At 40.7% G+C, this 14,667-nt stretch overlaps 2 non-coding genes across 2 annotated transcripts; one reads left to right on the top strand and one right to left on the bottom strand.

The window, feature by feature from the left end:
• Positions 1–7,783: 7,783 nt before the first annotated feature.
• Positions 7,784–7,856, bottom strand: Trnav-aac. Its single transcript has one exon. It is a non-coding gene; the product is annotated as a tRNA-Val (tRNA).
• A 6,068-nt stretch (positions 7,857–13,924) lies between these two features.
• Trnav-aac lies at positions 13,925–13,997 on the top strand. The gene has a single exon. It is a non-coding gene; the product is annotated as a tRNA-Val (tRNA).
• The last annotated feature ends 670 nt before the right edge of the window (positions 13,998–14,667 follow it).

The raw sequence follows: 14,667 nt of genomic DNA, 5'->3' as shown, positions 1-14,667 counted from the left end.
AAGTCGTTTAGGAATGCCCCAGTTAACAAAGTAATTTCGGGTGAGGCAGCGTATAACGCTTGCTGTATTCGCTCGTTTCAAAGTATACAGTTTCACATGTTTGGACCAACATTCCATTACAACAAACACATAAGTTAATCCTCCTGAACTACGAGGCAGAGGGCCGAAAAAATGTAATGACAGTAGATCCCACAAACCTCGAGGAATTACAGCATATAATTTATAACGCTTGGATTTGTTATTAACTTTAACCTTTTGACAGGTTTCACAAGCCCTAATAATACTTCTCACAATACGGGACATATTTTTGAAATAATAATACTTCATTAGATGTTTAATACATTTATGAATTCCAAAATGCCCGTAACCTTCATGAATATAAGTAATTAACTCGTCCACAACAGTTTTCGGAATGCAGATTTTCCATCTCTGGTGTTCCCTCTGTGCTTTCCAATACAACAAGTCGTTAAAATATAACCACACACCCCGGGTGTTAACTGTTTCGTCCCCATTATTAAGGTTTTGTATAAGGTCCCTATATTGATCGTCATTTCTTTGATTGCATCTAACAGCAGTTACTATCCGTTTAACCTTACGTTCGTTCTCCTTAGTTAAAAGGAAATAAACATGGTAATTTGTTCCTGGTTCTTCTGCAATATTAATATTCTCCATTCCTACGGGAAGCCTCGACAAAGCATCTGAAACTACATTCTGAGATCCTTTTATATACCTAATTTCGTACTGAAATTCTTGCAAGCATAATACCCAACGTAATAGCCTACGGTGAAGTAACCGGCAATTGTTCAAAAAGATTAAAGCCTGATGATCAGTATATACAATTGTTTTTCTTCCCATTAATAATCCTCTAAATCGTTGAAAACCCCATACCACTGCGAGAGCATCCTTCTCGGATACAAAATAATTTCTTTCATGTTTATTTAAAGTTCGACTAGCGAATCCAATAGGCCGATATAATCCCTCTTCATTGGTCAGATCACCTTGGAATATTACACAAGACACACCATAATCAGAGGCATCCGTACACATACAAAAGTCCTGATTGAAATCTGGGTGGTATAACATTTTGGCTTTGGTTAACGCTCCTTTTATCTTATTAAAAACTTCCTCTTCCTCTTGTCCCCAGAGCCATACTGACTTCTCTTTCAATAAATCTAGTAATGTAGGATTAACAATATCCTGCCCTGGAAGAAATCTTCTCAGGAATCCTACCATTCCTAAGAATGATTTCAATTGTTTCCGATTTCTAGGACTCGGGCATCGAGCAATAGCTTCAATACGTGCTGGGTCTGGCCTAATACCGTTACGGTCCACTATATGCCCCAAAAATCTTACTTCCTCCTTTCCGAAGTAAGACTTAGATAATTTTAAAGTAACTCCTCTGTCAATTAAACGGTTAAACAATTCCCGTAATATCGTTACGTGCTCTTCCCACGTTTTAGTAGCTACCAAAATATCATCTACATATAAAATAATCTTTTGTAACAATTGCTGACCCAAAGCAGAATCTAATGCCCTAATGAAAGTTGACACTGATATATTAAGTCCAAAAGGTAAAACTTGGAACTGATATGATCTGCCTTCAAAAAGAAAAGCCGTATATTGCCGTGAATCCGGGTGTAATGTTACTTGATGGTAGCCGGCGGTTAAATCCATTGTACTCATATAACGAGAACCAGCAATCTTAAGAAGTACGTCCTCCATAGGAATAGGTCTGTCTCTTTCCATCTCTATAATTTTATTTAATTCCCGGGCATCCAGAACTAGTCGTACCCCACCAGTGGCTTTCTTAACTACCCACAACGGACTGTTAAAAGCGGTACATGATCGTTCGATAATGTTTTGTTCTAGCATCTTACTTATTTCTCTACTAGCCGGTTCTTTGAATTGTACTGGAATGGGATAAGGTTTCTTAAAGAATGGTTTTTTATCTTTAATCTTAAGTTTACAAACGTAATCTTTAATTCTCCCCGGTTCATCTGAGAAGACGGCTCTAAATTCTAACATCAAAGATTCCAACTCTTCCTTTTCTTGCTCGGATAGACAATTCGTAGATAAACATTTTTCTTTCACTTCGGTTTCGATACTATTACTAGCCTGACATTGGTATACTGCATACCCAAGATCACTAAAATCTGTTAATAGATTCATGGTCGGTGCGTACCTAATCTGTAAGGATTCGTAGCAATTTTCAGGTACTTGACTATTAGAGAACCTCACTTTAAAAGTACATGCCTCCTTATGGATGGTTAAGGAAGAATCTTTAAAATCTAATACAGCTTTATATTTACACAGCCAATCTATACCTAAAATTATGGCCACATTTAAGTTGGCTACGACGAGTACAGAGTGATCAATTAATTGTTTAGCAATTTCAAAAGTTACATAAACTTCTTCAGTAATATTTTGACTTCTTTTACCAGTAACTCCTATAATTTTCACCCCAGTTACAGGTAAAGTCGGGAAATTCCAATATTTCCTTTTAAGCTGAAATAATTCTTTGGATAAAATACTTACTTCGCTACCCGAATCAACTATAATATTTACTTCGGTATCTTTAATATAACCTTTAATAACGGGTTTATAAGTTACATTCTCCCTTATCTGATTGTCTTCCTGAAGTAAATCTTGTTGCCAGTCAACGTCCTTTTGGCAGCTTAATGATAAATTGCAATTGGGTCTTGTATAATCTTGACCAATAGTTCCCTTTAGTTGACCCGTACTAAAGGACTTCACTAGTTTTCCGAACTTTCTATGATGACGTCACCTACCACTTGACCTTCATTAATTACTTGAGGATGATTTATCTCATGATCGTTATTGTATAATTTCCGCACTTTAGAGTTATTACCACGATTTTGTTGGCTCTCTTTATCTTTAGATTGACGTTTTATATAACAGAACCGGCTATGATTGTTGTTATTAGCTTTTCGTGGTTCTGAATTATTATTATTATTTCGAGGATTGTAATTTCTACCAAATCTAAACTTCTCGTCTTCCCTTTCTCTATTAAGTATATCTAACTGCTCTAAATATCCTAACAATTCGCACGGCTGTGACCATTCTCTTTCTATCATTCTTTCCTTTACGTAATACGGTAACCTACTAATTAGGACTCGTATTAAATGACTTTCAATAATTGGTTCTTCAATTAATTTAGCACGGTTTAAATGCCATTCAAAATAATTCCTATAACCTCCCCACCGTTTAGAATATGGAGGAGGGTCTAACAACTCTAAAGTTAAGTGTTGTTGTTTTCCTCTTGACCAATAATTTTGTTTAAACTGCTTAACAAAATCATCCCAATCCCTGAATTCATTTCTATGCAGTACTGCCCATTCCGCAGCTTCTGCTTCTAAATGTCCTATTACAAATTGAATGCGTTTTTCATTACTCCATTTAGGAGATAATGATGTTTCAAAAGCTTTTATAAAGATTATAGGGTGCAGTTCGCCTCCTGGTTTGAATACAGGAAATCGACTTGCTACATTTGAATTTGTTGTTATGTCATCCAGACATTCTGCGAGAGAAATAGTCGGATTTTGTTTAGATTGCAGAGACGGAGTTGCATCGGATTGGCTTGCCGTGATTGCCTTATTCATATTGTTGTCGTCCGTGCTAGCAAATTCGATGCGACTGTTGTCTCTGATTATGTTATTACCTCTGCTACCTGAAATGTTCTCGTTATTATCTAATTCCGATAACCGTTTAGTAATTTCCTGTATCCGCATTTCTGTATTGGATACGCGATTAGCTAATATCGATTCTTCACTGTGTTCACGATGTGAACGCTCTGTACCTTCATCAATGTTATTATCTTTGGCAGTCTCAAGATTACTGCATATTTCAGTAATTAAAAATTTCATGTTTTCGATTTCGGTATGGTCCTTTTCTACTTGATGAGTTAATGTCTCTAATTCTACATTATCTATTGAAGAAATCTCTACAGGTTTGGTAGAGACCTCTTTAATAGATTTCAATAATTCTCTGCGAACAGTTTCTGTTTGCATAGAAAATTCATCTCGTAACATATCGTTATTTTTCTGTATTTCATTTACAACTAAGATATTGACACTATCTAGTCTCTCGGTTAAGTCAGTGATATCGTTTCGCATGCGAGCTTTTTCCTCGCGCGATTCCTGGATATGTTCTTCTAACCTTTTACAATTATCAGCAATCTTATTACTAAGTCCTACTAATTTTTCCTGCATTTCAACTTTAGAAGACTCTATTTTATCACTTAATTCTCGACTGGTTTCATTAAGATGTTCCTGTAACCTGTCTGTCGATTTTGTTAGCTCCCCTTTAAGTTCCTCTTTTAATCTAGCAGTAGATTCTTCGTTAGACTGTTTTAATCTAGCAGTAGATTCTTCGTTAGACTGTTTTAATTCCTGTTTTAGTTCCTCTTTTAATCTAGCAGTAGATTCTTCGTTAGACTGTTTTAATCTAGCAGTAGATTCTTCGTTAGACTGTTTTAATTCCTGTTTTAGTTCCTCTTTTAATCTAGCAGTAGATTCTTCGTTAGACTGTTTTAATTCCTGTTTTAGTTCCTCTTTTAATCTAGCAGTAGATTCCTCGTTAGATTGTTTTAATTTAGCGATCGCCCTAAAAAGGGCTCTCATGCTCCTATCGGACATAGATTGCTCTTCGTCTGACATTTCACTTCCCAACATTATTGTAAGATATTAACTAGTTACACACGCAGACTTGTAATCAACAATCCTGTAAAAGCACACTCCCTATATACAACACTCCACTTCCAACTTGAAACAAACTCACCGGACACTAATATTGTAATTTGTAGTTCTCGATGATTAGTGTGCTGCTATGGGCTGCAGATGTAACAGCCGTCGATGCAGCCGCTGAGATGCTGCGACCCCGCTTCCGCAACCGGCAGGACGCTGAGTCGAACACCGGAAACGTCGCTGGCTGCAACCACGCCCGGCACCGCCGTAGACAGGCGAAGCCCTCAGCAACACCTCTAATACCAGCCGGAGGAACGCCCCGCAGCTGACGTACTGGGCCTATTAGTTTAGGGAGAAAAAAGGTTGTCGAGGTTTGCAGCGTTCAGCTGCTGCCCAACAGATGCGCCTTCTCGTGGAACAACTGCGTGACCGTACTGCTTGGCTGCACTCCGTCAGATGCCCACACCCGCGAAGTCGCCGCTGGCTGGTGAAGGCTCCAAGAAACTCGCGTTGACTTCCGAAGGACTCTTGATGCTTTGTTTCGTACCTGTGTGCCTTAGTTGCACACAAGTCCTGTTTCTAAGGTCGCCACGGTGTGGTGTAACGACGCCTTAGGTTTTTGTTTGATATATGACCATGTGCAGACTTCGTCACCTACGTCAGTTACAACCCACTTCAAAAATGATTCATATTCTTTTTAAATTGTCATAGAATGGTTCTTGAACGAAACTGTAAAACATCAGTTGAGTCGTATGCAAAGAATTACATCACTTGGGCCAATTGGTTTTCGTAACTTTTTCGAATTTAAATTTCGTTTGTTTCTCCTCAGAAAATTATATCGACACACGTTATCTTGATCTAATCGATATCAGAATCACACATTAATAAACTTTTTAGATTCAAAGTTTCGGCCAACGCTGTCTGAATCAATAATCTTGTCAAATATATTATTAATCCGTTCACATAACTCTTCATAAATAAATCTTCAAGACACGTGTTTCAACTTTAGTAGCATACACTATTTTATTAGCTTCCTACACATAAACAGATGTGAACTTGAGCGTTGACAGACAGTGACTAACATTTCAATAAGATTAAGATCTATATGATGTCATTGTTGTACAAAAAGAGTATAAAACTTCATTTTTAATTTTTAGAAGCACGACGCAACAACTCGGTTCCTGGAGCTTCTGTTGCTCCTTGGCTGTCGACCCGCGACGTATAGCGGCCAGCAATTTCCTCTCTGGTCGCGGCAACGAAGATGCTGTCCCCGTTCGTTGCGCCGACCTCTCCGTACATGAAACACATAAAAAAATACAAACTTTTAGATAATTCACATTTATTACAAATAATAAGAAAACACATAAACAAAACTAAATTAAACTTATAGTCACCTGCAAACTGGGCTGACTTTGGTGGATGGGTGACGCTTAATTTCGTCCCACTACAGTGGGCTTCGTATCTATCTTGGCCACAATAATGCGTTCACTATGCTGTTTGTAGTAGCTTACCCGCATTCCTATTTTCCTATTCATTATTAAACCTACTCCTGCATTACCCCTATTTGATTTTGTGTTTATAACCCTGTAGTCACCTGACCAGAAGTCTTGTTCCTCCTGCCACCGAACTTCACTAATTCCCACTATATCTAACTTCAACCTATCCATTTCCCTTTTTTAAATTTTCTAACCTACCTGCCCGATTAAGGGATCTGACATTCCACGCTCCGATCCGTAGAACGCCAGTTTTCTGTGATAATACTAGGCAAAACAAGGGGTGCAAGTCCCCTCCATGAAAAATACGACCACACCATAACACCGCTGCCTCCGAATTTTACTGTTGGTACTACACACGCTGGCAGATGTCGTTCATCGGGCATTTGCCATACCCACACCCTGCCATCAGATCGCCACATTGTGTACCACAATTCGTCACTCCGCACAACGTTTTTCCACTGTTCAGTTGTCCAATGTTCATGCTCCTTTCACCAAGCGAGGCGTCGTTTGGCATTTACCGGCGTGATGTGTGGCTTATGAACAGCTGCTCGACCATGAAATCCAAGTTTTCTCAGCTCCTGCCTAATTGTCATAATACTTGCAGTGAACCCTGATGCAGTTTGGAATTCCTGTGTGATGGTCTGGATAGATGTCTGCCTATTACACATTATGACCTTCTTCAACTGTAGGCGGTCTCAGTCGACAGACGAGGTCGGCCTGTACGCTTTTGTGCTGTAGGTGTCTCTTCACGTTTCCACTTCACTATCAAATCGGAAACAGTGGTCCTAGGGATATTTTGGAGTGTGGAAATCTCGCGTACAGACGTATGACACAAGTGACACCAAATCACCTGACCACATTCGAAGTCCGTAAGTTCCACGGAGCGCCCCATCTGCTCTCTCACGATGTCTAATGACTACTGAGGTCGCTGATACGGATTACCTGGCAATAGATGGCAGCACAATGCACATAATATGAAAAACGTATGTTTTTCGGGGAGTCCGGATACTTTTGATCAAATAGTGTATATTTCCAAGTCGCAGCGGGCATGGAAGCCAGAAATAGAGCTAAGATATCTGATGCCGTAGTATTTACTATCTATTTTATGTTTCACTGTAATATGTTCTGCCATATCACGGTCCCTTAGACCAAAACAATCACATAAGGAACACGCATGTCAAACAACAGCTTTGGTGATTATGATGTCGTTTTTTAAGTATGTGAAAGCCGTGGTGCAATAAAAAATATTAATAAAAGCTGCAGTCTCCGTTTTCGGACTGTTGTTTCTTAACTGAGCTTTTGGCTTAACGTTAGTCACAAATTTAAACAAAGATTTTGAATAAGGTGATTTTAGCAAAGCAACACAAGGACGCAGTAAGGAGTTATCAATTTAGTTATGGTGTATTTTGTAGTTTTGGCAGTTTAATGTAGTCGCAACACATCCATCAGAACAATTATTATATAGTAATGTAATGGGTGTACTAAATACTACTGCCTCACTATATTATCTTCGTCAGAGTACTTTCAAGTTTTAATGTCTTCCAAAGCACAAGTAAGCAGAAATGAAATTAAAAAAAAAAAAACTGTTTCCGCCCGGGATCGAACCGGGGACCTTCCGCGTGTTAGGCGGATGTGATAACCACTACACCACGGAAACCCGTTGATGCAAGTCCTCCCCGCTAGAGAACCAGCCGTACTGGTCATTGACCCAGTTATGAAATGGGCGCATCCAGCAGCGAAGGCCACGCCCGCGGCGTGGTTTCAGACCTTGAGCGCACAGTCAACGTTCAGTGCGTTTCCACAGCAATTTCTGACCATACCAAATTTGTATCGATAAAGCACTGTTCAGTGTAAATCAAGACACGAGGAGATTTTTTGCTGTACGATATTTGGAAAGGAAGAGGGGACAGATGATGAATCAGTTGCCGATACTAATTAAATATTTTGCACAGAGTAAGTGCGGATACATCATAAACTGCCAAATTTGAATCGTATGCAAAGACATTAACTAGTATAGACTTCCGTGCTACGAAGCATCGAGACATTAAAACTGTGTACACAAGACGGCAAGTCGAAATAGAGCCTTCCGTCACTGCGAGTAACGCTATTCTCAGCTGAGCTATAGTGGCAATAAAACACACAGAAGTGGGGGACATGACCTGGGGCGACCAGACCGGCACTGCACTATCCCCTGTATCCATACTTAGTCTTTACACGTCGGTCTGGCTTTGCAGCGACATCTTGCACAATATTACTTCCTCGCCAATAGATAAAATAAAACCACATATATGCTCGTGATCATATTTGTTCTCTGTATTATAATTGCAGATAGGTACACCCACGTTACAAATACACCCATGTTACAAACCTGGACGGATGATAACTCATTTGTGACACGGTTTGGACTTGACACTATGTATTAAGCACTGCCTTGAATTTGTATCTCAGGAAGTGTGTGTCAGAGCAGAAAATGTGAAATCTGACCATTAAAGATATGCTGAAAAGTTAGAAAGGACTCTGTTTCGTCGCCACTGATATTTCGTCTTTATCAGGAGCGTATCTTCAAAGAAGCCTTTGAAAATTTCGACGTAGAAACCCAATGGAGAGAAGTTCAACAATATCCGCTCAGCTGATGATATTGTAATATTTGCTGACAGTTTGAATAGTCTTCGACATCTTGTATTCCGAATCAACGAAAGTAGTAAGCATTAGGGACAAGAAACCAACGTAAGTAACAAAAAATCAACGTTCATCAGCAACAAAGACATACGAAACTGTCATCTAAACATTAATGGTAAATTTATTAAACAAATACACATATCTGAGAACTAACATCAACAACCAGTGCGAGAACTCACAATAAATTAAAGTCCGTATTGAAAAAGCCAGCCGGCCGAGGTGGCCGAGCGGTTCTAGGCGCTACAGTTTGAAATCGCGCGACCGCTACGGTCGCAGGTTCGAATCCTGCCTCGGGCATGGATGTGTGTGCTGTCCTTAGGTTGGTTAGGTTTAAGTAGTTCTAAGTTCTAGGGGACTGATGACCTCAGAAGTTAACTCCCATAGTGTTCAGAGCCATTTGAACCATTTTTTTGAAAAAGCTAGAGCCGCGTTTTGTAAAACGAGTAACGTGTTGAAGAGTAACCAAGCCTCAGTCGAAACAAAATTATGATTTCTACGTTGCTACATATTTCCCATCCCTTTCTACGGAGTTGAGACCTGGAATTTGACCGAGACGAAAGGAAAACGACTTGAAGCGTTTGAGACGTTTGTATGTTTGTTTTATTTGGCCTTCAGAGTTTGTATTTAGCCATCGACAAAACATGTTTAATTTTGCAGAGAATATACATAAATGTATATTTACAGAAATGAAAGATCAAGCTGAAAGTTCCTGGCAGATTAAAACTGTTTGCCGGACCGAGACTCGAACTCGGGACCTTTGCCTTTCGCGGGCAAGTGTTCTACCATCTTTTGTTTGTTATTCAGAAATACTTACTACAACATTATGAAATTGCTAATTATAGTAACATTGGCCTAAAGATAATCTTTTACATTACTGCAAGACTTTGCGACAACAAAACATTTCTTGAAAGTGATGTTCGTCGTTTGATCGTATGTGTTTTTCATAGATCAGATATTTTCTCGTTTTTCCATGTTCTGAATTACATCATCGAAAATCGGAGTTCACATGACGGTTCTTCTGAGGAAGTTGGCGTATGTATCATAGTAATTGTTGATGCGTAGTAGCTTGTGGTGCTGGTCGCACATGTACGTCCAAAAATCTCCTTCGCTCCTTTCTTTACTGGACACTACTTAAAATACTGTGTGTTCCTTCAACCAGCTGACGGCACTGTTCTTCGAGGCGGGGTATAGTTCTTCTTCCGGGTATAAAAGGCATGTTGGCGTTATCAAATACGGCGGTTTTCTCTGCATGGTTGCTAATTTTTTCCTGATTGACAACCATATGTTATATGCATTTCCACAGACAAATTGATGTTCATCTGTGTCAATAAGGTTTCAAGTGGTACACAAAGGGGAATCAGCCAGATGAATAATATGTAGTCTGGAATTGGTTGGAAATTTCCTGTTCACAAAATAACACCACAATGACCGCACTTGGTAAATGCGAGGGGTGTATGTTCCTCCAGATATCATGCCAAGAGTGATCGACGTATTTTTGTTCTATGATGTTCTTGGTCTGAAAGTTCATTAAATTTGGTAGATTTTCTTCTCTTTGATGACATCTTTCTCGAGTGTTCCCAGTGTAATGTAGATACATTCTACGAAAACATGTTTTAGGTGGTAAAGTTCATTTGGGACGTGGTGAACGTAAATTGGGGCGTCTTGGCTGGCCGGCTCTGTTTCATTTAACACAAATGTGGCTTCCACAGTTTAATGACCGCAGTTAAATGACCTCTTCCACAGTTTATATGTTTTACAGACATACAGTGCTTGTGCTTTATTGTACACGTCTGTAAGATTCAATCAACCGTTGTCAGTCGGTTGAGTCAACGTTTGGTATTTGACTTTGAAGATGTGGACGCGGCTGACGAAGTGGCCAAGAGCAGCCAAAATCCTGTTCGCCTCTTCCCTCGGCATTGGCAGGGCTTGCGCCACGTAATTAATTTTAGAGGATAAATAGATGTTCAAGAGAGCCACTCTGTGTATTTCATCAAGAGTACGGAGATTGTGCTGACGTATACAGGCATGGATGGTGGTCAGGATTCTTCTGTAATTAACTACCATGGTCTGCCGGATATTTCTTGTATATTCCACCCAAGACATGTCATGGTGACAGTTTCCTTTATTGGCCCACGAATGGGAACTCCTAATCCACTTCCAATATTCATTACCCCAGACTTATTTCTATTCAGTTTCGCACCAGATACTAGTTCACATTTGTTTATTATGTCGAGTGCTTTCTCTATCTCGTCGTTGTCTTTGAAATAAATGCAACGTCATAGGCATGTGCCCTGCAGACAATCCTACGGCCGCGTGAGTGAGTCCTTGGAGGTTGTGGCTCAGACGAAAAAGTAACGACTCGATTGCTATTGCAAAGAGTGACATAGACATCGGGCGCCCTTGCCGCACAGAACTTTAATTGCAACGGACCAACTGGATTGACCGTTTACCATAATTGTATTTGTTGACTTCTGCAGAAGATTTGTAATAATCTCGATAAAACATTGAGGAAATTTCATGGCATGCATCCAACGCTTTCTCAAAGTACAATGATACGATGGTGCACTTTATTTTACAGGCTGCAGCAATCGAAATAATATCTCTGTAGTCGCACAGTGTGTGGTAGATGGACCTGTCTTTTCCTACGCTCGATTGATGTCATCTGAGCTACTCAAGCACGACTCACGCCCCGTCCTCACAGCTATATTTCTGCCAGTACCTCGTCTCCTACCTTCAAGACTTCACAGAAGCTCTCCTGAGAACCTTGCAGAACTAGCACTCCTGGAAGAAAGGATATTGCGGAGACATGGCTTAGCCACTTGCCAGCGAAAGGGAAAGCTCCAGAGTTCAAGTCTCGGTCCGACACACAGTTTTAACGTACCAGGAAGTTTCATATCGGCGCTCACTTCGCTGCAGAGTGAAAATTCCATTCTGGAACGTTCAAGCTGCCAATTTTTTTACACAACAATTGCTTAACGAATAGAATGTTAAGAAAACTGGACTTATTTATGTTACCAATTCACACTACTTCTTAAACTTAATAATAGTTACGTAAATAAATGAAAATACGAGTCCTACGGATTTTACACTATACTCTAAAGAAAATTTGCACTCACTTTATACAGGCGAGTATATTTAGAAACCAACAGAGAAGACGCTGGCTGAGAGAGGAAGTAACCCATACTCATCAAAGTCTTTGGTTATTCCGATCGTTCACTGTCAAATTTCGATCACGAAACAAGACGTGTTTCACATCAGCTTCTGACTCGTAATCACAGTCACATACAGGGTAATCGTAAATGGTGATTCTGCACAGATGTACTCGAAACAAAGCGTAGTTAAAGCGGAGTCGAACGATTGTACAAATCGTAGATCGGTCCAAATGCGTCCTCGTAAAACACATCCTTCTAAGAATTTCAGGGCGTAATGCCGCAGAACATCCACATTTCTGTTGTTGGGACACATTCCACATCTCTTGCCATTGGTGGCTGTACGTGAGAATGCTAGGACTGCCATAGACAGATGAAATTAGTAACAACGGCATCCTCAGCAAAATGAAAAAAGAAGTCCTAAATACAGTAAAATGGAGGAAACTACAATGTATCGATCATGTGACGAGAGATGAAGGCAGTTATAAACCACTGTAGAACATTCTTTAAGGACAGATACCTGGCAAAAGAGGACGAGGAAACTTAAAGAAATGGACTTCACCTAAGACTGAAGAATTTTTAGGAACAAGCAAAAGTAATATATCTGCGTTGGTCATCAACATCCGAAAAAACAGGCACTAGATGGTTCATATGGTTCAAATGGCTCTGAGCACTATGGGACTTAACATCTGAGGTCATCAGTCCCCTAGAACTTAGAACTACTTAAACCTAACTAACCTACGGACATCACACACACCTATGACCGAGGCAGGATTCGAACCTGCGACCGTAGCGGTCGCGCGGTTCCTGACTGAAGCGCCTAGAGCTGCTCGGTCACACCGGCCTGCAAACAGGCAGTAGAAGAAGAAGATGAATATAAAGAGTATTTGCCGAAACGTGTTACAGACAAGGCCGCTTGGGGGCCAAGCTCACCAAGACAAGTGCAGGGGTTTTAAAGATCTTACCAAGAGCCCACGGAAAGGTAACTAATGTGTGAGGGAGATGGAGGGAGTCGCAAACAAAGCGTCTCTTGTGTGAAAAAATGTCCTCAAATCGGTCACTGCGCACCGAGCAAGGGCGCCCCCGTACCCTGGGCAAAAGGGGAGGATGGCATTCACGTATCGTACAGCCGTTACGGCGCCTCCCATGACCACCAGCGGCGTACGTCGGCCCTAAAACAGTTGGGAGACGACGAGCAAGATGAAAAACTTTTCCTTGTTTTTCTTTTTCATTTCTTTCTTTCGGACGCCAGGTGTTGCTCATGCTGAGAGGCCCTGGGCGATGCGCCAGCTTAATTACGCGCTTGAATAAATACCAAGAGCCAAAACTAAATAGTGGCAAAAATGGACTGAGCCTAGGAAAGAACAGCACATGAAGTGAACGCGGGAATACCAGGCTACATTTGAAGCCCAGGCGCACGGAAAATGAAACATGCCGTTGAAATACTGTGGTCCAGAGATTGCCAATACGAGATGAGGAAGACGAAGAAAAAGACTTTTTACTGAACAGGAGCGACGCATAGAGTCACGGGTCCTCCGTGGCCTTGAGGCTTAAAACCGATAGCGGCTTCAACAAGACAGCTGTGTGCATTGCGATGAATTCGTTGCTGCAATGTATTGTGCTTCGGAAGGATACTCTAGTAAAATGAGGAATGAGAGGCGTAGTATATCCTTTTACATTCTGCATTGATCTCCACATCGCAAATGGAATGCGGAATATAAGGAACAAATAAGCCCTGAAGATACTGCAATGTTGCCCCTCCAGGCACAGGCACGCGCGTTACGACGGGCCCCGAACGCAAGCGACAGCTTTCTCTTCTGTTGGAGCCAGGGCGCCGGTCAGAGACTGCTGCAAACGGGATCACTGTATGTATACGTGAGGAAAACGCGTATAACAGGTTTCCGTGGTGTAGTGGTTATCACATCCGCCTAACACGCGGAAGGTCCCCGGTTCGATCCCGGGCGGAAACAATAATTTTTTCATTCATCGGCTGTCTCCTCACAGTATTCGGATAATATAAAATATCACTTCACCTGACAATGGGAAGTTAGGCACGCTGAATCACCTCGAAGCAAAAACCTGAGATTTTTACTGACATTGCAGAAGTATACATTGCGTTTGCATCAGCGAAATGAGTGCCTCTGAAATACGTCATATAATCTGAGGTCATGTTTTGGTTTATTTAAATCAAATAACCAGTGTTTGTAAGCGTATGTATCTGCAAGAAGTGATTCTACTAAGAACTGTGGACAGAAAACTCGATTGCACCTTAATGAGGATTATGGGGACCGACTCGTCACTGACCAATATTAATATAAACATTATGAGTGAATTTGCTATTATCATAATTTGGACATCTTATACAGAGTTAAAAAGGAACTATTCCTTAAAGTCTTAAAATAACTCCAAACAATACCCGGCCGGACTGGCCGTGCGGTTCTGGACGCTACAGTCTGGAGCCGAGCGACCGCTACGGTCGCAGGTTCGAATCCTGCCTCGGGAATGGATATGTGTGATGTCCTTAGGTTAGTTAGGTTTAATTAGTTCTAAGTTCTAGGCGACTGATGACCTCCGAAGTTAAGTCGCATAGTGCTCAGAGCCATTTGAACCATTAACTCCAAACTTACCGTCACAAAAAAA

Source organism: Schistocerca piceifrons, chromosome 2 (genome assembly GCF_021461385.2).
Source record: "Schistocerca piceifrons isolate TAMUIC-IGC-003096 chromosome 2, iqSchPice1.1, whole genome shotgun sequence".
Classification (NCBI taxonomy): Eukaryota; Metazoa; Arthropoda; class Insecta; order Orthoptera; family Acrididae; genus Schistocerca; species Schistocerca piceifrons.
Note: the sequence above shows the minus strand (reverse complement) of the source record. Positions and strands in the feature narration are given on the sequence as shown.